The sequence below is a fragment of the Mustela lutreola genome, chromosome 4 (assembly GCF_030435805.1).
Source record: "Mustela lutreola isolate mMusLut2 chromosome 4, mMusLut2.pri, whole genome shotgun sequence".
Taxonomy (NCBI): Eukaryota; Metazoa; Chordata; class Mammalia; order Carnivora; family Mustelidae; genus Mustela; species Mustela lutreola.
The window spans coordinates 158,939,169-158,962,792 of record NC_081293.1 but is presented as its reverse complement, the minus strand read 5'-3'; the positions used below and the strand labels follow the sequence as shown (position 1 = coordinate 158,962,792).

Here is a 23,624-nt window from a genome sequence, read left to right as displayed (position 1 = left end):
AGCGGACCAGGCTGGGCTTGGTGGCAGAACCTAGGCCAAGTTATCAGCTGCCCCATCTGTAAAAAGAGGGCCTTAAAGAGGACAATCAGGAGGATTATATGAGACCATGTACACACAATACAGTGCTTAGCACATAGTACATTTTACCATCTCTGCCCTCTTAATTTTTTTGGCAAGATGTACTTTCTGCACCATTTTTGTGGAATCAAAGAACTTCAGTCTTCAGTTCAACTGCCTTCATTTAGTAGATATCAAAACAGAGGCTCAGAGAAGGTAGCTCATGCTGCTGATATCCCAGAGCTAGTTCTGATTCTCTTGCTTCCTAAACCACTAGAGCTTTCTCAAGAACACCTCCTTTTCCAGAAAGATCTCAATGGGTTTGTTTGTGAGTTGGCTGCCCTAAGTAGTACTTCCTTTCAATGATACAGAAAATCCAGCAGGTTGGCAAGCTGTTCTTTGGGTGTATTTTAGGACTTCGCTGATTTATTTTCTTGGAATGGTTACCTTTGCAGTCAATTGGGTGTATGGGTGAGAATGTTCCATTTCTTCAGGGAGGAAAAAAATTTTTCTTCTCTCTTCTTCATACACGTGAGAGGAATCAAACAAGGTGACCTGAGAATCACAAATGACCCCAGACCCTGCTCTGACTTGCCAGCCAAAGAATCCTCTGTTCACGTGGCTTGAATTGCCACTCAGATTTAAAAACAGCAGAAACCGCAAAAATATACACCAGTGATATTCTTCATTAAATAAAGATTTAGTTGACGGATAGAGAATTTTTTTGAGGTTAATGTTCAGATTTCATTTAAAAGGTTTGTAATTCACCTTTGAAGAGTGGGAATGGGTACTTCGAAAATAATACTTCAATATCTTAAATATGAAGAGGTTCCCAAAGAGACTATGAGTAGTAGTTTACGAATTTCTCTATAAATATAGCCATTGAGAAATGTTTTGGTCTCCCTCCCCTTATCTATCTATACATGTGTGAGTGTGAACACACACAAGCACACAGGCATACAGACATGTATAGGAGTTTTTCTGATAATTCTCCTTTACTGTGTTCATTTTCCTAATTGTTTTTAAATATATTTTTTTCTAACTCAAGGATACCACAGCTTGAAAAGCCAAGTATCCTACTGTACATTTGCGTAGTGATTTTAGCTGAGTATTTAGAAACTTTTCAGCAAAATGGACCAGTGGAAGGAAGGATGTAGGTAGAAGGGACAGGAGACATAGGATGAAAAGGAAAGGTGAAGAGAAAGGATGAATCACCCATATAGGCTATGATTCTGTTTACATACTGCTGCTATGTAAGATATTGGGGCAATTTGCTGAAGGTGTAGATGATCAAATACTCAAGCATAAAAATACATTAGCAGTTAGGAAAATGTAATACAGAATACGAGGTATAGCAGGAAGAGTTGTGGATAAAACACAGATTAAAGACCTACACCAGGGCTACAGTGAAATAAAAGGCTCTGCGGGAAAAGTGAGGGTGTACTTCCCTAATCGATCCTCCACCAATCTCTCTTCTTCTAAATTGGACTTCAGATCAAAGTGTCTGGTCTCTCCCATACTTGAACTTGACATTTCCTTAAGAGCACATCATAAGTGGTAAGCTTATGCTTGTTGGAAATTTTATGACTAATGACTGGTGTGTGTGTGTGTGTGTTGCACACATGTGCGCGTGCATGTGCACCCGCACATGTATAACTCTGTTTTGTACTTGAGAGTGATTTTAAAGAACCAACATTTCTGTGAAATTGGGTTTAGAAAGCTATTTACTGAGCAGAAGTGTTCCAGAAAAAGAAAGAAAAAAATATATATATATATTCATGATTGTTAATAAATACAATTTATTAAGGCACAGACTTCATCAAAACACATCTTGGAAATAAAGTTCTCTCAAATGTACCATATTGCTTACTGTGTTTCTACCACAGCATGTAAATCAGGTTAATATCCTATGATGACACTGCTACTCTAAAGGAGGAACTGGAGAACATAAGTCTGTGTCTTTCTCATCTTCACTCCCAGCTGCCCCTTCCTTTATTGTAATGTGGAAGCACCCCACCCTTAACCTGGCTCAATTTTACAGTTTCAAAATTCAGCGAAGCAGAAGAAGAAAATGCTTTTCTATCTAGTTCTAGGTGTCCAGCCCCAACATATAATATTTGCTTTCCTATGTTCTGTTTCAGTCCATTCTACAACTTTTCTTTTTCCCTGTATTTGCAGATGCCATGCTGACCTTGTCGACAGTAACAGAGATAATAAAGGCTAGCAAGCAGGTGCAGGTCACTGTAATTTGTGTTCAACATGACAACTGTGGAATGTTTGGGAATCCAATTTTGCTGCTTTATAATAAGCTTTGATCCCCCTCCCCACACAGGGAGAACCTAAAATGTGTTCAAGACTATGCATGTACCTATGTTTGAAAATATTTCCATTTCACACCTCACAGCAGAGACCAAGTGTGTGAATAAAAGGGAGGCTAATATATTTTAAGAGGTCTAGCATGTGTCTCAACAAGTTTTAAAATCCCCATAAAGGCTAAATACTAAGTCCCTTGGGGTGTAAGGGCTCCAGTCAGAGTCTGGATTTAAGAGAGGTGCTCCTGGCATTAAGAGGTTTCCACGACTTGAATAATGATAGGTGTCTAAGTATTCTTTTAGCTAGACCACCATTTAGAATTTAGGTCCACTTGGTACAGAGGATTAAGAAATATGGGAACAGGGACGCCTGGGTGGCTCAGTTGGTTAAGCAGCTGCCTTCGGCTCAGGTCATGGTCCCAGCATCCTGGGATCGAGTCCCACATCGGGCTCCTTGCTCAGCAGGGAGCCTGCTTCTCCCTCTGCCTCTGCCTGCCATTCTGTCTGCCTGTGCTCGCCCTCTCTCCCTCTCTCTCTCTGATAAATAAATAAAATCTTTAAAAAAAAAAAAAAAAAGAAATATGGGAACATAGCTATTTTCATCCATTGAAAATTATGTAAACAGAATGTACCAAGCAGAAAAAGAGTCCTATTTACAAAAAAGCAAGTGCAGTCCATAAATCCTACAGATTGGAATAGATCCAGGTTAAGAATTTCTCCAGATGTCAGTCTGTAAACAGAGCTTCATAAAGTGAATTCCCCTAATTAATTGTTGGCAAGAGTGATCTTTACACTATGTTCGTGCATTATGACCCTTTACCATATGTAGGTGAATTGTTGTCTGGCCCTATAGATCATTAATCAGTTATGACACGAGTCAGGAGAAAGAAGCGAGGGTCAGCACAACTTCTGATATGGAGAGAAAGTACCATGAAATTATTGCTCAGAACTTTGCTCACTGAAGGAAATGAGAACTCTTCCTATTTAGTTGCATTACATCTGTTTTTCTAACACATTTAGTTCTTAACCTGGAGCACTTGGAAAGACACACACCCAGTAAGAACATAAACATGGAACTTAAAAGAAAAAAGAAAGAAACCTACTCGCTATTTTGTTAAAGTCTCCAATCACAATGTTTTCCCACATATTAACGAGGCCATTAAATCCTCCAAACAGGAATACAAAAGTATTACCAGGCCATTGTGAGAAGGTGGGGAAGAAGAGAAAGTTAATATTTGCTTTTCTTTGCCAGCTGATCAATGTCTGGAGCAGTCTGCAACGAAATGCAAGATCTATTGTCTTTCAACTAGATCTTTTCTATACTGATAAGTACAGTATTTTCTTGTTCAAAAAGAAGGTGACTGTGGTTTTTAATTTCCATTTTGTTTCTAACTGCAAAGGAAATCCAATGTGCAACTGGAAAGAGACAAGATTTTAAGACATTTCCATTTCAAATACTTTCCTCTCCTAACTCCCACTTCAGAGACCAACTCTCTCTCAAAAGTACACACGTACAAATAAAACGTTATAGCCACAGTTGAGAAAGAAAGGAAGCCAATAGTTCTGCAATAATAATTTCTTTCAAAAAATGAAATGAAATAGTAAGAGCATAACTCGACTTTGCCCGGACACCACATAATAAGAGAGCCAGTGTTCCTCTCAGCTTCCCTCTTGCATCAAGTGGCTATTAATTCCCCAATGATCCTGACAACATTTCTTCAACTTGAGTTTCTTTCACAACCCAATTAAAAGCCATAATCTTGACCAAACTGTGTTGTTTTTAATAATGACAGAGTCTAGGTGATGATTACGAAACAAAGAGTTCAGTTAGGTCACTCTGGTTGCAAACAGGTTCAGAGAAAAGAGAAAGAACACAATGGTTCTGGAGAGTGCCTGTCCCATCATATTCTTCAAATACAATGAGGAACCCGAAAAAACACTCAGGAATCATTCTAAAGCAAATTTATTGTCTAGAGATACATTTCTAAAATAGTCCATTAAACAATGTTATATCTTGCAGAAAAGGGATATGTACACAGGATAAGTTAGCCCACTGATCACAGAGAGGGATATCCTGAAAAGGGGCACTGCATGGCAAGAATCACCGTAACTTGAACCAAGTCATATAAATCTGAGCCTTAGTTTCCTTTTCTCAGAAATGCAGAAATTATAGCATTTATCTTATGAGAGAAAAAGATTAAGTTAGTTAATACCTGTAGTATAGTTATCAAAGAGCCTGGCACACAGCAAACTCCCAATAAATGTTAGCTATTATTTTCAATGATTAACCCCCAATATACATTGTCATTACAATTACAGCCAATCACACAGGAAACTGCAAGACAGGAGGACAGCACAATTTATACTTGACACTTCAGAAAATGCTCAAGTGAAAACTGAGGCTGGGGTAAGCAGACCAGTGGTGGAATGTTTCCACCTGGACCAAGTGGTCAAAACCCAATTGTCAATGATGCATTAAAATAATTCACTTGAAAATAGTGCATTCCTTTTAAGATGAAATTCCTTTTAAGATGAAATCAAATAATATTAACACTGGGTGTTAACCACACTGGAATGAAACTAAAATAAATATAATAAGTAAATGAAAATTTAAAAAAAATTAAAAAGATGAAATCACTGAGAAGTTATTGTTGAAGATGACCACCCCTCTTGAAATCACAAAAGAAATTTTTTTAAAAGGCTCACAAGAAGATAGTGATGATGATGATGATGACGATGATGGGTGCATCATCACATTCATTTTTTTCTATTTACCAGCAGTGCCATTATTACTGAGAAATGCAAACCCACAAGACACTATGACATAAATGGAAGAAACATTAAGATAAAAGGGTAAAAGAGTGGTAGGTTTGCTTTCTCATGGGAAATTGAAATGGCCAGCAGATGAACCTTAAAAGAGGAAGTCTGCTGACCTAGTGTTACTAAACATAGGAGGCAGCCAAGGAGCAAGGGAATAAAGCAACGCATTTAAATGTATGCCTTGAAGGAAGCAAATACCAATTATTTTTATATGACTTTAATTCTCCTAGTGAATACTTTATAGGTGTTGGCAAGTCCTTCTGGAAAAGGAAGGGATTATTAATGAAGGATTCAGTGGCAACTGCTCACCACCAGTGCTCTAAGAAATAACACTTAACAAAGAGTCATTTAGTTCATACTTCACCTCTAAAGATATAGAAACTTTAAGATACTTAAAAGACAGCAAAGTATTACAGTCACATACACAGTCCTTTCTATTTCAGTTTCCAGATGATTCTCTAGCCTACACGGTAAAGAAATAAGCTTCCCATAGGGGGGAGGAAAGAGAATCTTTTTCTCTTATGCCAAGAGTAGGTACTTAATATATACTATTTTATCATATATATATATATATATATTCAAATATATATATATATTTATCATATATATGATATATATGATATATATATATATTCAAAAAGGAATTCATGAAACTTGAAGAAACACACAGGAAACAGTCCTTTAAAAAGTTATCTTTGAAGAATGCTCTACCACATGATTCCAGGATTGCAGCTGGCGATAAGCCACTAATGTAAGGTAGCCAATCTGGGAAAATGCCCAATCAGGTCCTGTATTCTATCTTGATTCTCAAAGAGCTTAATCCATCCCCTCTAACCAATTCTCATATCATGTGAAATGAAATCTCCCTGGCTAAAATCTTGCTCTGAAAATTTTCCAGTTGCTTCAAGAGCATAAACTCTCATGTTAGACTGTCAGAATTTTAATCCCAGCCCCACCATTATTAATTGTTGTTTTCTTAAAACTAGTTACTTGATTATTTTTCTGCCTCAAATCCCTTATTTGTAAAATGTGGATAATAACTGTACCTAGTTCATAGGTAAACTGTAAGGGTTAAATGATTTAATTTATGTAAAGCACTTCAAATCATCCCTGGCTCACAGTAAGTGATATATAAGTATTATAATACTACTACTACTATTATCATCATCATCTTTGCCTTATATTGCCAAAATTACCTCACCTAAGCCTGAGATTCTCATTGCAATGAAAGGAGATTAGCCAATTTCAGGGTGGAAAGCAGCAACTATTGTCTGACCTCCAGAAAAATGAACTGTTGTGTTGGTCAAGGAAAACCTTAATTGGTCATCTGGTCTGGCAAAACAAAATAAAACAAAACGAAAGTGACCAGTAGGAAATACCAGCTTGGTAAAGAAGAACAAAGATTAGAGTCTAGATAAATAATCATGGACAACAAAAAAAAAGATCAAATCAGGATGACACGTTCCTACATCTTCCTCCATTTCTTTGCTCCTCTTGATGGCAAAACTTCTCCAAAGAGTTGTTGGTGTTTGTTGTTTTCAATTCTTTTCTTTTCTTCTTCTTCTTTTTTTTTTTTTTTTTGTTGTACATGAATCCCCATCTAGCCTTTGCCTCTACCACTCAAGTTGCTTCTATCAGGATCACTATGACCCCCAAGTTACTAAATCTACTGGACAATTCTCAGCCTTCAACTTACTTGATCCCCGAGCAGCATTTGACTCAGCTAATAACTCCATCTTCTCTCAACCTCCTTTTTCATGTGACTTCTGGGATACCACATTTAACTGATTCTCCCCTCACCTCACTACATACTCCTTCTCAATACCTTTTGCTTGTTCCCCCTCTTCTCCCAAACCTCCTACAAATTAGAAGATGCAGGACTCAGTTTTTTTTTTGGTTTTTTTTGTTTTTTTTTTTTAGGACTCAGTTTTTGATCCTCATCTCTTTTAAAATCACTTCCCTGATGATCTTATCCAGCTTCCTGGCTTTAAATAACACTTTCATGCTAAAAAAAACCCTAAGTTTATAAGGCCGGCCCAGACTTGTCTCCTGAACTTCAAACTCATACATCCAACTACATACTCACTCTCTTCACTTGAATATACAGCAGCATCTCAAATTCAACATAACCTAAACTGTACCCTGATTTTCCCCACAAACTTGTTCTACCACAGCCTTTCTCATCTCAACTCCATCCTTGCAGTGGCCTAAGCCAAAACTCTTGGGGTTGTTCTTGACTCCTTTCTTCCTCTCACACATCACAGCCACTGTTACTAAATTCTATTGTCTTTGCATTTAAAAGATACCTAGAATCAGACCACTTCTCACAACCTCTGCCACTGTACCATCACTCTGATGCAATCCACCATCATTTCTTACCTGAATTACTGCTAAAGTACTTAACTGAATAACCACTGAACTGACTGCCCACCTCTACCTTTGACCCCCTGCTCCATACCAGTCCGTTCTCAATCTAGCATCCACGGATCCTTTTAAAATGTAAGATTGCATCATACATCTGCTCAAAATGGACCTCCCCTCTCTTTCAGAGAAAAAGTGTAACTCTGCAAAAGGCTGTATATGATCTGACCCCTCTGACTGCACATCCTACCACTCTGCCTCACTAGTCTCTTTGCTGTCCCAGGAACATGCCAGGCCCATTTCCTTTACTTGGAACAATTATCCCTCTAATCTATGCATGGATAAATCCCTCATTTTCATATAAGTGATATAATAAGTGATATAATCATATAAGTGATATAATTTACTTATTTATGATGGTTGGTCCATAGCGTCTCCCCTGCTAGAACTCAGAGCTCCAAAACTGCAAAGATCTTCATTTTGTTCGTTGCTATATCCCAAGCCCTAGAATAGTGCCTGGAACACAGCAGACATACAATAATTATTTGTTGACTTGAATGAATGAATTTAGGCTGAGATTAGGAGGAAGCAATGGAAACCAAGATTCATTCTATTTTTAACATAATATTATATGCCTTTCCCCCTGGGTGGTTGGAAAGTAATCACTGCAGAATGTAGTATACAAACTCTTTTCTACTCTCCTGATTGCTCTGTGAACCAGAAATGGTTCTTAAAGAGATTTAGTTGACACTCACCTTTTAGAAATAAACCTTACTGGATGGTAACACATGGAGAATCTGTGAGACTGAGGAGGTGCAACAACAAGATCTCAGTAATAATTCGTGTAGAAGCTAAAGTTAAAAAGAAGTACTGGGGTGCTTGTAGTTCTAGTTCTTGATAAGAGTCATCTTATGGATGAAAGAACTGCAAAGGAAGGTACAAAGACTTCTGTCTGCTTGAGAAATTTCTCAAAACGAATGAAAAAGGATCCGTCTTATTTCCACTGGGGCATCAAGTTATAGCCTGGAACAGTTTATTTTTCTCAGGCTACTTCAAATCTAAACATGTTTTTAAAAGGAAGCCCAAGGAAAGATTAGATAAATAATGGGATGATGTTTTTTATACGCTGGTAACCTAAACATTTCAAATTCCTCCCTAACTCATTACTAATATAAATCTCTAATTCCAGAGAAGGTGAAATATCCTCAAAGTTTGAACATTACTGAGAATTATTCACATTTACCTCCATTTCCATCTTACACTTTTTTGGCAATAAAAAGCCAGGTTTCATCCAAACTTTGGTACTATGACTCTTCCAATTGTAAAACAACTTGGACTAACCCCAGCTCTACTGCCTTTGAAGATGGAACATAGCGGCCCTACCCAACACTTTCTTTTCTCTGCTTTCTTACCTTCTATACATCCTGTGCTGCCCTCTCTCAAACCATGCCTTTATAATCAGAGAGGAAACAGGAAGCTATCTGCCTACAATTACGCTATGAAAACATTTTTAAATGGTGTCACACACAGAAGAGTTGGTAATAGTTGGTAAGGCAAGAAAATATCAGGGAGGGGAGTGGCTTCTCTGGCTGAGAAAAGGGAGACACTGGGATGAGCAGCTCTGTGGGAATGACAAAGGGGAAGAAAGGGAGAAAAGGAGAGAGGGAGGAAAACTAAGGATGTGCAAAAGGCAGAAGGGAAAGAGGATGGTCAGCCCACAGTACAACCCACATGTCAGAATGTTTAGGAATATAACGGGGTGGCTAGGAGATAAGAAAATACACCAGGCTGATGGGACCATTCGATTTGTATCATGTTCCACTGTTTCTGAAATAATCTCACTTGACGTTGATCCTCACAAAAGCGCTGAGTGATAGAGGAGCTAAATCTCTACCCCGCACCCCCCCACACACATCCAAGGAAAACACCCACCCAGCTCCCGAGTAATTTATTTAAAACTTTTGACCCTCTATCTCCTCATAGGCAAAAATGGGAATAATATCTTCTTAGCAAACGACTGTGACAAGTGAATATATCATTATATAAAGCACCGGATACAAAGTCATGCTTAATAATGGGTAGTTATTATAATAAATAAAATGAAGAGTAACTGACCCAAGATCAGACAATGAGCCAATGTGTCCATTCGGAGGAGAACCTGGGTATTCCTTGCTATGGGCATTTTCCACCAGAGAAAACTGTGCTATGGAGAGAAGGACAGAAGGCAGAAATTGAAGGGGCTTCAAAACACTAATAGTGTACCAGGTGGAAACGTGTGGTACAGATAGTATAGATGACTAAAGACCCAGACTATGGCTTCCAAGAGGTGAAAAACTGGATTCAGTGTTTGCACAGGAGTATGAAAGGGAAGACCATGATGAAGGGAAAGCATTAGGGGACTTATGTATGACAGCTGGATAATAATTACATCAGTACCATTTCTAAGTATCTACTATGTGCCAGCCAAAGTGTTACTTCTTTACGTGGTTGCTCATTTTCAGCAGCCTAAAATGGTGGTTATTAGCATCTTATTTCATAGGTGATGAAACTAAGCTCTAAATATGGACTTGTTCAAGGTGACACACATTGTGAGTGAGACAATCTGTTATACGCTGATCCAAAATCCAAGGCTTAAACCATTCCATTATCTTGTATCTCCCTGATTGAAAGAAAAGACACAATGGGATTGTGAATGATTGTTTGAAGAGTAAGAGTTTTAGACTGGCAAAATAGGATCACGGTGTATACCTTCCTCAAAACCCACTCACCCCTACCTCTTTCTCAAAAGAAAAGTGAAAGAGTTTGGGAAATTGACTGAGGCCTCAACTCAGCAAAAAACAAATCAGCACGGAAGAAACTTACAGATCCACCAGTGAAGACAGATTCTTGGACAGTTTTAAAAGACCCTTAGACTACTGAAAAAGAATTCAGAGTTAATGAATCCTTCTATAGAATATAATTGCAAAGGAGAGGAAGTGCCTCAATAGAGTAGATAGGATTTACAATTAGAAAGAAGTGAAATAGTAAAGTGGAAGATAATGCCTTTTCCAACTACACTGAGGAAAACACAAATTAGTTTTCCACAACTTGGGAAATGTCAAAGGAGTTCATAGATAAAAAATTTTAATTACAACAAAAATAAAGAAAAATGATTAAAAATTACCATAAATTATCTTTCTCATGATGCTAGACAGTGGCAGAACATTTAACATTTACATGCAGATGTGTTTCCCAAATGTAGCAGAACTGTACTAGGAAACTGACAAAGCCCTGAGTGCAAACTCACACAGGGGAAAAAAAAAATTAAGGGATATATATATGCAAAAATCCAAACTAAGACAGTAAATCTAACTAAGAATGATATATTTAAAAGGCAACAATAAAGAAAAACTTATTCCAGGAATACAAAATTATTTGATTTATGTAATTTTCAAACCAATATATCAGAAAGGAATCTCAATAAAGGATAATACTCAACATGCACTTCTGATTTAAGAAGACACCTACTGAACTAGGAATAACTATCTGAAATTCATAGGCAACATCAAATTTATGAGTAAAGCAGATAAAGACATTCAGGGTAAGATAAAGATATGAGTCAAGATAAAGATGAGGATCTTGGTGCATATATCACTAATATTATTTAACATGGCTCCAGAAATTCAAGGCAATGTAATAAGAAAAAGGAAAAGAATGTATGTATTAGAAAAGAGATAAAATGATCATAATTTCTGGATGATGTTATTATATACCTAAAATATTTCCAAGAATATGAAACAAAATCTATCTGAATAGGTAGAAGACATATATGTGTGTCTCTCTCTATATATATTACAGATATATATACATAAAAGATAAATATATCAAATATATATACCTGTACATACAATCTTCCACCTATTAAAATAGACTTTATTTCACATTCTTAAAATATATTTTTGATCATTTCCCTTTGCATTAACAATATCCAGACAGAAATGTAATGGAGAAATTATTATATTCAAAAGGATACCAAATAGGGACACCTGGGTGGCTCAGTCAGTTAAGCATCTGACTCTCGGTTTTAACTCAGGTCATGATCTCAGGATTGTGAGATCAAGCCCAGCATCAGGCTCCACACTCAGTGAGAAGTCTGCTTGGGATTCTCTCTCTCTCCTCCTCTTTCTCTCCCCCCACCATTCTCTCTCTCAAATAAAAAAAATCTTTAAAAACAAGCAAACAAACAAAACCACAAAAGGATACCAAATAAATACTTAAATAAATGCTCTTATACCATTACGGCAATTAAATAGCATTGCTATCACTGTCAGAATAGATGGAGAGGAAAATGGAATAGCATCTGAGATACTTAGTATATTTTACGAGTATATTTCAAAGAATGGCAAATAATCTATTATCCAATAAACTATGCTAGAATTTGGGTAAAATATTGGGAAAAAACAAAAGGTAGATACACCAAATAAATTTTAGATGGTTGAAAGAGATTAAGGTAACAACATATAAAGAAGAAGTAAGAAAAACCAAGTAAATGGAATCGGTAGAGGAAAAAAATGAATAGATTTGTCTATCAAAAGGAAGTCAGGTTAAAAACAAAAAAAAATTCAAACAAATTACCTTAAGCAAAATTTAAAACAAAATTAAAACCTCAGAAAAAATATTTGTAACATATATTTAAAAAAGTGAGTTAATTCCTTTTTGATACAAAGTGCTCTTCAGTCAATAATAAAAAGTGATACTGTGATTGATAGAAACATGGCAAAGCATGAAGAAGTAATTTACAGAAAGAAAAATATAAAAGACTAATACATACTAGGAATAATGCAAATTATTATAAAATTACCAAAAAAAGGTTGCAAATATTTTTTAAACGCAACCTTATAAATAGCCACAGATATACAATTAAAACTCCAGTTTCCATTTTGGTGACAACAAAGATTAAAAGGAATGATAATCACTGATGTCAAGGAGGCACCAAAAGTTACTGTTGAACTTTTAAATCAAAAAGAAATTCCTGGAAAGAAAGCCAGAAACAGAAATAGGTTCTTCAATCCTAGGCATTTACTTTAAGGCAATAATAAAAGATGGGTACAATATCCTCAAATCGATACTGGAAACAGCAATATTTATAATAATTAAAAAATAAAACTATCTGAATGTCCAATAATCAGGGTTACAATACCCATATACTTTCTGTTACCCCCTAACTCTAAAGATCTTGCAGGTAGTTTCTTGAACAAGGTCTGGTTTTCCACACCCCTTTGCTCTTATTTAAATTATGTTCTCTGCCAGGAATGTCTTCTTCTATTTTCCTTTAAATTCATGTTCTTCATGGATCAGTTTAAAGAATGATAATAGTAACTATGATAAAAAGTATAGAGATAATAATAATGATAACAGTAGATGACATCTATCAAGAACTTTTAAGAACTTGTTATTCTAAATTATATTTAACAACATTTAATATTGGTAACAACCTTATTAGGTAATGCTTTTATTATTGCCCCTATGGAGAGAAGAAAACTGAGGGATATAGGGGTTAAATCACTAACCCAAGGTCACACAGCCAGTTAGATGGCACTATGATACAAATCCAAGCAAAAATGTGGCTCTAGGTCCATGTTTGTAGCATATGGCTCTCCAAGCCATCTGATCTATAAAATTTCCTTCTGCCCCAAGCCCAGAATCAGCCCCTAGATCTCAAACCCCCTATATATTTCCTATAAAATCCTTATGAGAGCACTTTCACACATGATTTGGCATCTTTATTTATGCATCTCCTGCACCAGACTCTGAGGACTGTATCTAACTCTGGCTTGTGTATCCTGTGATTAAACACAGCCACTGCAACAACAATGGTTTTCAGTATATATTTACCCAATAAATAAAAGCAAAGTATATGCTTAAGAAAATTAGAGAAACTGAATATCAAGGATTAAAGGAGAGAAGTCAAAGAGGGAGTCAAAGACCAAGGATAGATGGATGGATGGACAGATGGATCTGGCTATCTACCTGCCTGCCTACCTACCTACCATCAGATGTGGGCTGATACCACAATATCAACCAAAAGACCAAAGCAAACAACAACAACAAAAAAGGAGACATGAAGGAAAAGAAGTTAGCACTGAGTATCTACCACTTGTCAGACCCTGTGCTGAATGCTTTCATATAAGGTATGGCATGAAGTAGCCCAAAAGGATATTTCCTTACTGGTGGGTCTGCAGGTCCCTTTTGAATTCCACCAAACTAATGAGGACAGTCTGAGGAAAACACAGATTTCTGTTTTTATTGACAAGCAGATCAAATTATAGATGCCAGCAGAATGATGCTAGAGGATATACCTAAGATAATTTTAAAAATAAAATAAGGAGAGTGGGAGGGACAAACACCATTTTGCTAATGACCTGGTCTGGCAGTTCTGCTCCAAAGGCTGGAATTAAAGCAGCAGGCATGAACAGATGAGGTACGGAGTTCCCACCAAGAGGACAGACACAATGTAGCAGTCATAACAGGAACAACTCAACAAGGTAACACATGGATAAGAAGCATATGTGCTGAGTTTAAATTTTAAAAAGTATTTCCTTGCCCAAATCCCCACATTCTAAGTCCATGTAAATATGTGATGTGCCATATCAGCTCCTGAAAGCTTCAAGGTGTCCCATACTAAATATTTACTGAATTAAATGAAACTGAACCGAGCAGCAGCAGGTGAGTAGAAACAGAACTTTAAAGGGACAAAGTTGTCCAGAAATGTGGACCATGCATCAGACTCATAACAAATATACCAGTTTTGTAGAAACATAGTATAAATATGAAAAAAGAAGAGGGGCCATACCTCTCTTCTATTTAAAAGCTTGCAATGGCTCCACTTAGCTTTTCAGGATGAAAGCTGAAGCTCTCACTATCTGGCCTGGTCTGGCCTTTATGTTAGCTTCTTCCCAGCCTCCCCTAATGGGTACCACCAATCACCACCAGCCCCACTGGTCTACACGGGTTCCTGGGGCTCATTCCACTGCACAGCATTGCTGTGCCTTTGTGACAGGAATGCCTTTCCCTCCTGTTGTCCTAAACTCCTACTTGATTTCCCAAAACCCACTCAAATGTCTGACAGGTCTTCCTTCCCTGACCTGACTCTGACTGTACTTGACTCAAGGACTTAAGGTTAATCAATATTTGACAAGGTAAAAGGGGTTGAGGATGGGTGGGAAAAACAAGGAGAAAAAGGACAAGTCACAATTTTACATCAAATCTTATGAAAAAGAAAGAAGAAACAACATCAAACGTTCAGCAAAGGCTCTCGAGCTCACTGATGCCAGAACATGTTTAAACAACTGGAAGAAAACTGTCCAGAGAATATCAAAAAAGAAAGAGAAAAGGAAAGGCAAAAATAAGAGTACATTAAATCTATTAAGAAATTGATAGTAAATATATCTGAAAATTGTGTGTGTGTGTGCATATGTGTGTGTATGTGTGCATGCAATAAAATCCATGTGAACGAAAAACAAACTGAAATAGTATATGCTATGTACATTATGGCTTTTATTTTCTAAAAACCCTGTAAGGGTAAAATAAGATTGTATAAATGATTTTGGAAAGGTTAGAATATCACATAAATGTTGGTGACTATCATCATTCTGGAAACAGTAAGAGCCTTTGCCCTAAAAGTCCCAGATAAACCCTCCTGGAAGGTGATACTTGTCTTAACATTCATGGAAAAAAACTAGTCATTTATCAGCTGGACATTGTTTGTTACTATCAAGGGCTGTTCAGGTAAGTAGATTTAGCCAAAGTCTCTGAGTAAGTTACAATTGGTTCTTTATGATGTCTATTTGTCAAGCAGAGATACAGCTAGACAGACCATAAAACAGACCTCGGTTTTTTACAGAAACAAGGCAAGGCTGAGGTAAAGCAGCTTTTTACGTACAAGAAAATAGGCTTAATGTGCCAAGGCATGATGTTTGTAGAAATGAATTAAAGACTTTGGACATAAAGTGACCTTCTACTTTGCCAGTGAGAACTTACTTTACCATCATTTAATTCTATCAGAAACACTACTTATTTTTGCAACTAATGTACTTTATAAGTAGTCTTTCCCCCAAAATGGAGTATAAAATATCTTGGCTCCAAATGGTCATTGTTACAACAAAAGAAATGGTCTTCCTCAGATATACAACGTTCAGTAAATGGTAGATTAAACGTTTTCTCTGAAGGTTGTGGTCAATGGCTGGTTGTATGAAATAATCTGGCATGGCTACTCACCAGTGTTAAAAAACAATCTTTAGTTTTCCTAAAGGTTCTGCTCTAAACAATGTGCTTTATAATGCAGAGGGGGTGAAACCTCTCAACCCTCCAACTTAATGAATCTTGGATCTCAGTGATATTCATGGAAACCCCCAGCGTATAAAACTTAGAAAAATAGAAGTTATCCTAGCATCCTGGCTGAATCCGTGTCCCTATATATGCCTGACCTGGAATGATTTCTGCTATAGCCCTTTCACTTATTTCTAGAAGATACATTTTTATCTGTAAAAAATTTCCCCCTGGTGAAATTATCCTTTAACAATCTCCCAGGACACTCTTTGGTTCAGTCTCTTGTAGGAGTCTTTGATGTTTTCTCTGATCTCTTATAAGCAGCATATGGGTATCCATCGCTAAAAAAGAAAAACAAAGTCTCATCTGGGAACATGATGAATAGTGATCATTCCACATCCAAATAAGCAATCTTACTTCTTGATTACTACCTAACTTCATTTCTACCCAACTTCCATAAACTTCTCAAGTGCCTACAACTATATTTTGTGTATGCCAAATACACACATTTAAAAATTGTCAATTTCTTCCACTCTCTCTGCTAGGCAATGTTCCATGATTAACACATTCTGTTCTCAAGGGATCATCCAGTAAACCTGTCATCAACTGACCACACCACCTGGATGAACTGAGCTTCAAAACAGAAAACTGTCTATGTACTAATAAGAGCATAGCGCTGGAGTTAGACTCCTGGACCAATAGCTGTAGGTCTTAGTTGAGGCATCTAAACAACAGAAGCCTCTGTTCTGTCATCTATAAAGTGGGGGAACAACAGAACCTATCTCACAGATTTTTGAGAAGACTAAATGAGACAACTACATAAGGATAGGCCAGGGATACAAAAACAGTCAACAAATGTTAGCGACTATTATTTTTATTATCATAAATCAATTAGTTAAAACTACATGACAATTAAATAAAACTTTTCACTGCATTTATGGCACTCTGATTTTAAGTGCTGCCAAACAAAAGAATTTTCATTAAGAATATACCAGCTACAGAACAAACTGCAGACTACCTTTTTAGGTTATTGTTCAAATGAATGAAATTCATCCAGTTGAACATACACTGCTTAGATTAAAATTTTTAAACAAACATTTGCCTTAGACATAGAGGGAAGAGGTTGGGGGAATTGGGTAATTCTCTAATCTGTCTTGAAAAGCTTGGCTGACATTTTATTTTTTATTTTTTATTTTTTCACCACCATCAAGAGTTCTGGGCAGCTCACTAACACTCTCCTGAAATGGGTTCTGAAGTCTGGTTGTCGTCCAGGTCATCTCATAATTCAACATCGCTTCATCTGATCATTAAAATGACAGGTAATATCCCAGCCACTGTTGAAACTCTTTTAAGTTTGAGGCTCAAATTGATGGAAAACAAACCTCAGTACCTCAGGATAAGGCTTCCAAAGAGTGTAATAAATATATTCAAACTCTTAACAATTTAGAAAATAAATTTCCCTTGTATGACACAAATAAATAAGACCAACTTGAGATAGTGAATGGTTTAGTGACCCTAAGACCTGGCAATATTGGGAACAAGACAAACATACTGTCCTGTTCCATCTCAGATAGAATGGGGTCTGTTGTTCTGGCTCCTTTTCAGCTCATAATGAAGTGTTTCAGAGGATGAAGTGGTTAGTCTTTGGAGGCCCCTGAAGGACAGGATGAGTTCCAAGCTAAACACTGAAAAGGATGGCCCCTCAACATTTTCCCACTTTTATTAGGGATTTCAAATAGAAATATCCAAAGCTAAGATTTTCAAGCTGTTAGGACTTTGGGCCAAAGAGTGAGCTGTAGCCTTCTGAACATGGAGAAAAAGCCCTGCAGACTGGTGGGAAAGCAGAGCTGACAAAAGGCGGTGGCCTAAGCTAGGCTGAATTGTCTCTTTTGAACACCGAGGATTTTCGTGTTCTGGTACGTTTAAAGCACACTTCCTTCAGGCTTTACTCCAATGCTTCATACTAAATTTTGCATATGCTTTTTCTTTGCTAAGTATATTCTGAATCCAGATGGAAGACTATACCATTTCCCTTTGTCCCAGATGTAGGAAATATGAAAGTTAATACACTGATATGGGATAGATTTTAACAACTCATGAATCTCAGAATATGGCTGTGATGAGTCCTTCCTAAAAGGCAAAGCAACATAAAAACAGAAATTCCTACCTGATACCCTGTTAATATTTTGTTGCAGGCTATGGCATAAGAGATTGTGCAAGGTAAGTGGTAACATGCTCTACTTCCTATGGGATTTCTGGCTTGTCTTCCAGAACATGCCAAAACTAGGCTTCAATTTTTTAGCAGAGTTCTCTATCAAAATAAGAGAAGCAGAAAAATGCAAAACTGGTCTTAAAGGGCCAGCATAAGCAGATGACTAACTACCTGTGGGAAAAAAGAGGGCATCGCTGACACTGTCTTACTCCACACCAGACCACAGTTGAACTATGATTGTTATTTCTGGGTTCAAGAACACATCCTGCTTGGGAGCTGTCCTGCATAACAGGGTAGAATGAGTATTAGTGCAATGTTGGGCAAATTGCTTGAAATCTCTAAGCATTACTTTTCTCCATACAGTGGTAACTTCCCTCATTTCAGTGTTGATGTGGAATCAAACTGATAACTTCCATGAGAGCACTGTAGTAATACACTTGTTATAAATAATGATAATAAAATAAAGTGATAGGACAAAGATATAGCAGAATCAAGTTTTTAAGCCTTCTCAGAAATGCGGACATATCTATAAGGTTTTCAGAACACTGAGGAACAGCTTCATAGTGACTGAATCCTAGAGAGCACCACTCTTATTCACCTTCTAAAAAGTGGAATGGAATACTGAGCCAAAAGAGAGCAGGTAGCATCAATTTTCTCTGTCCTCCTTTACTTAGGAGACAGTGGAAGATCGATTTTTTCAATAATTTCTTTTTTTTAAAGACAAATATTTACCACCCTGAAGTCTTGGACTTAACACTGGCTAATCAACATATTACCAGCCCTGTTCAAGTCAGATAAGGTTACACAGCAGGAGAAGCCAGATAAGCACTCCACTTCTGAATAGAGAGATCACTTCTCTTAATTAAGAGTAGGAAGCAAACCCAAGCTGTAGCTTCAAAAAATGGAGTTTAACAGCTGCATATTTTAAATTTGAAAATGATAATCAACTACCAAAAGAAAAGAAAAGATAGCTTAAAATTGTCTTTTCACATTTTCTTCTTAGTCTTTCTACCACCTTCAAAATATAAACCCTCCTAAAACTATATGTATTCCCCATGACTCCCAGTACAGTAGACGCACTTATTGCTCCCTATACCAGAAACTACTAGGATTACTTGTGTGGTCCCAGAGGATCTCTGCCTCCATCACGGAAGATGCAGGCAAAGAAAAAAGATACAGGCAAACATGCTTCTGCCTGTGCTGCCAGGACCTCATCAGACAGTTAGTAGACTGGACTTCTAAAGAACTTTGTGACTTTGAATGAATTCCTTCACTTTGCTGGGCCTTGTTTTCTTCATTTGCAGTTGTGCCTGTCTCATTGGGTGGTGTAAGGAGTACATGTCTTAATATTTATAATGTGTTTAGAAACGTGTCTGGCACACAGAGGAAGCACTACATAGGTATCTGCTGCACACCGTTGACACAAGGTTGATACAAGACAAGAGGCAAAGGTTGCAGCTAAAACTGGAGCTTAATATGAAATTCAAAAACAAGTTCTTCAGCTTTTTCTTATCATTACAATTTGAAAAAAGCTTTCCAACTTCATGCCAGGGTTTGATGTTTATAAAAGAAAAGATGATGTGGTGTGGGTGGGAGGAGGTACTTGGAGATCTGGACTTTAGCTGTAGCTTGCTGCTACACATGGAGGGGATAATGGGCAAGCAGGACTCTGGGCCCGGTGACCACACATACACCATGGAGGAGCTGTTCAAGGCCCCTCTCTGCTTTAATATTCTACCAGTGAATGGCCTGAGGGCAAGGGCCACCATCACTATCAGATGCTAGCATGAAACCCAGCAAGCTAGCTGCAAATAGCTCTGTACACACAAATTGGAAACAACTACACAGACAACCTTCAATTATTTAGGAGTTAATGTTCTCATACCTTGCTTTTTTCTACTCCCTGGCTATCTGCATCTTGACTATTCACTGTTCATTACCACCCTTACCAGAGGGGAGATGAAGGATAAAAATAAGCTTTACCCTAATAGTTTTATTCAAAGTGTTTCTATCTGTTTGTTATTAAGAGGAAATCTTAGAGCGTGTTTGTTGCTCTTATTTATAAAAGGTTTTAATTTAAGCAATTTTAGGCTTACAGAAAAAGACGAGGAAAAAATAGTAAGAGTTCCCATATATTCTTCACCGGTATCATCACAGTACAATTATCAAAACCAGGAAGCTAACACTGATATAATACTGTTAACTAGTTAACCTACAGGTTTTATTCAAATTTCACCAGTTTTTCCACATTGGGATCCACATTGCTTTAGTCATTGTATCTCCTTTGTCTCCTCTCATTGGTGAGAAGCCCTCAATCTCTTGTGACCTTGACACTTTTAAAGTTGTACTGTTATTTCCTGGAATATTTTTCGATTTTGTTTCATTTGCTGTTTCCTCATGGGGACATGTGCTTTCATTAAGAATACCACAGAATTGATGTTTGTATACTTCTCAGCACCTCATACTATATATGATGTTAATATGTCTTATTACAAGTGATGTTGACAATGATCATTTGGTTAAGGTATGTCTACCAGTTTTCTCTGCTGTTAAGTAATATTTTTCTCTTTATAATTAATAAACATATTAGGGGATACTTTAAGACTATGCAAATATCCTGTTTCTCAAACTTTCCCCCACTAGTGTTGGTTGGCATCCAGTGGTAGAGCTCACCTATAGTAATTATTATTGTGGTGTTTGCCTAATGGTGATTTTGCATATCCCTCATTCCTTCTACACTTATTAAATGGATTTTTATTGAAAGGAAGTTCAGTCCCTTCTCACTCATTTATTTATTCAATAATTTACTTGGGTCAATAGGGATTCATGGATATTTATTTAATTATATGGGTTACAATACAGTACTATCAAAATTGTTCCAGCTTTGGCTGCTGGGAGCTCCTTGAAACTGGCTTCTTTGCCTTTTGAACAGGCTTTCAGCCTTTCTGGGAAAGTAAGACGCTCCAGGCTCATCTCATGTTTTTCTGCCTTTAGTCTGGAATCAACTATTTCTTCAAGGAACTTTGGTTCCCTTGTAGTTTGTTCACGTTATAAAAGGTTATATATTTCTTGTCTTATAGAAGGAGCTATTACTGTTTATTTTTAATGTAAAAATCCCTTGCATTCAGATGTACTTTGATTCTTGAGAAATGCTTCTTTAGATACAGGACAATATTTTTGATAAAGGAAGAAAAGCAGAACATAAAGCTACTTTTAAAGATAAGCATGCATTACCTATATAATTAGGCTTGCTCCTTTATTAGAGATGGAAATTATAAAACAAACACCAGAAACACTCACTCTGCTAGTATGTCTTCAATATTAGGCCCTCTCAGCAGACAGAGCAAGATAATATGATGTATACTAACCACACATACGTGGGTGCTCACACACACACACACACACACACACACACAGAGATACTTAGGTATCTGTATATACATTCATATATAGATAAAGCCATGAGTTCATACTACTACTTGTGACTTCAGTCTAATCACAGGGTTCTCCCTTCTATAATTTAACTTCTTTAATTTTAGTATACACAAAGCAGTTTCAGAATTGATAACCCAAACCTCTTTGAGAGATTCACTAATTTGACGACTACTTTTGTGCACAGTTCTTTTTTTGTCCCCAGTCTCACAATTCCTAACCAAATACGGTTTTTAAAAATTAAAAATTATTCAGGTTAATGCTTTTCTTTCTCACTCTCTTCAGTGTGGATATATTATTAATTCACAATAGAGTTCGGCTCATCTCTTACATTTTGGGGTTTTCTTTTAAATATGTTATTTATTTATTTCAGAGAGAGAGAATGTCTGAGCAAGCATGACGGAGTGAACAGAGGGAGAAGACTCCCTGCGGAGCATGGAGCCTAATGCAGGGTTCCATTCCAGGACCCTGGGATCATGACCTGAGCTGAAGACAGATGTTTAGCTAAGTGAGCCACCCAGGCACCCCTTAACGGTTAAATTCTGTATTACATTTTGGATTCTCCCACATCCTGGTTTTATTTACCAATTTTTAGAGAAGGAATATGAAAAAGATTATGATGATTCCAGGAATCAAATAATATATATATATATATTTTTTTTTTTTTAAAAGATTTTTATTTATCTATTTGGCAGAACACAAGTAGGGAGAGAGGCAGGCAGAGAGAGAGAGAGAGGGGGAAGCAGGCTCCCCATTGAGCAGAGAGCCCAATGCGGGGCTCAATCCCAGGACCCCGGGATCATGACCTGAGCCTAAGGCAGAGGCTTTAACCCATTGAGCTACCCGGGCGCCCCTCAAATAATATTTTTTTTTAAAGTTTCTTAGAATTGTTCCCTTCTCTCCCCTGCTATCATATTCCCATGTCCCCCCTTCCTTCCCACTTACCATTCCTCCCCCCTTCACCACTCACTCACTCAACTAATCTCTTCAGTTTTTTATTTATCCTTTCTGTTTTCTTATGCACAAATGAGCAGACACAAGTATATTTTCTTTTTTTTTTTTTAAAGATTTTATTTATTTATTTGACAGAGAGAAATTACAAGTACACTGAGAGGCAGGCAGAGAGAGAGAGAGAGAAGGAAGCAGGCTCCCTGCTAAGCAGAGAGCCCAATGCGGGACTCGATCCCAGGACCCTGAGATCATGACCTGAGCCGAAGGCAGTGGCTTAACCCACTGAGCCACCCAGGCGCCCAATATATTTTCTTATATTCTTTCCCTCTTACCTACGGGAAGATTACTGTAATACTATGCTGCATTTTACTTTTCATTAGCAGTGCAATACTGTTCAGCATATTTTGAAGTTAAGTTCTCATATGAAATTAGGAGGGAGATTCTGAAACTGAGAGAAGATATGGTAAATGATGACACCGGTAAAACCTCCAAGGAAACAGTAAGGAACAGTCACAGTAATTCATTTATACACTTGATTCAAGAAATACTTTTCAAGCATACACTATATTCCAGGAGCTACTAACAAGTTTCAACATCTTTAACCTTAAGGAACTTACAGTCTAAAGGCGAAAGTTGAGAATAAAAAGGAATTCTAATACACTGGGGTGTGTGCTCTGATATGGTAAGCTATAGGCCTACATAGGAGAAACATAAAACCTTGTTTTGGTGAGTGGGAAGAAGCAGGAATGTCAGTGGGAGCTTCTGGAAGAGATATCATGCAAGCCAAGATATGAAGGTCAATTGGGAACTGGCTAGACAAAAGTGGTAAGGTAGGAAGAGGCAGTCACTCCAAAGAGGGAACCATATGAAATGTTTATAGTAAAGAGAAAATGCAGCTTGCTGCTATCATGGAATAGGAAGCAAAGCTGGAAAAGAAGACAATATGAGATCATGAGGTGATGCAGGGCCTGCTATCATGGTGAGGAATTTGGACTTAATCCTGGAAACAATGGGAGCTGCTGAAGTTAAGATTTAAGTCAAGAGGGCTCTTCCTACATGTTCTGAAATGTACTGAAGAAGAAAGACTAGTAGAAAAGAGAAGGGGCTTCTGGTAGTCCAGAATAAGCTAGAGGCAGTGAGGACAGAGAGCAAAGGCTTGAGACGAGATTTTA

The 23,624-nt window shown here is 37.3% G+C and overlaps 1 protein-coding gene across 3 annotated transcripts in view; it reads right to left on the bottom strand.

Moving 5' to 3' along the window:
* The window catches only part of BBS9 (Bardet-Biedl syndrome 9), a 464,985-nt gene that overhangs the window by 8,934 nt on the left and 432,427 nt on the right, over positions 1-23,624 (bottom strand). The gene's annotated exons all lie outside the window — the stretch shown is intronic.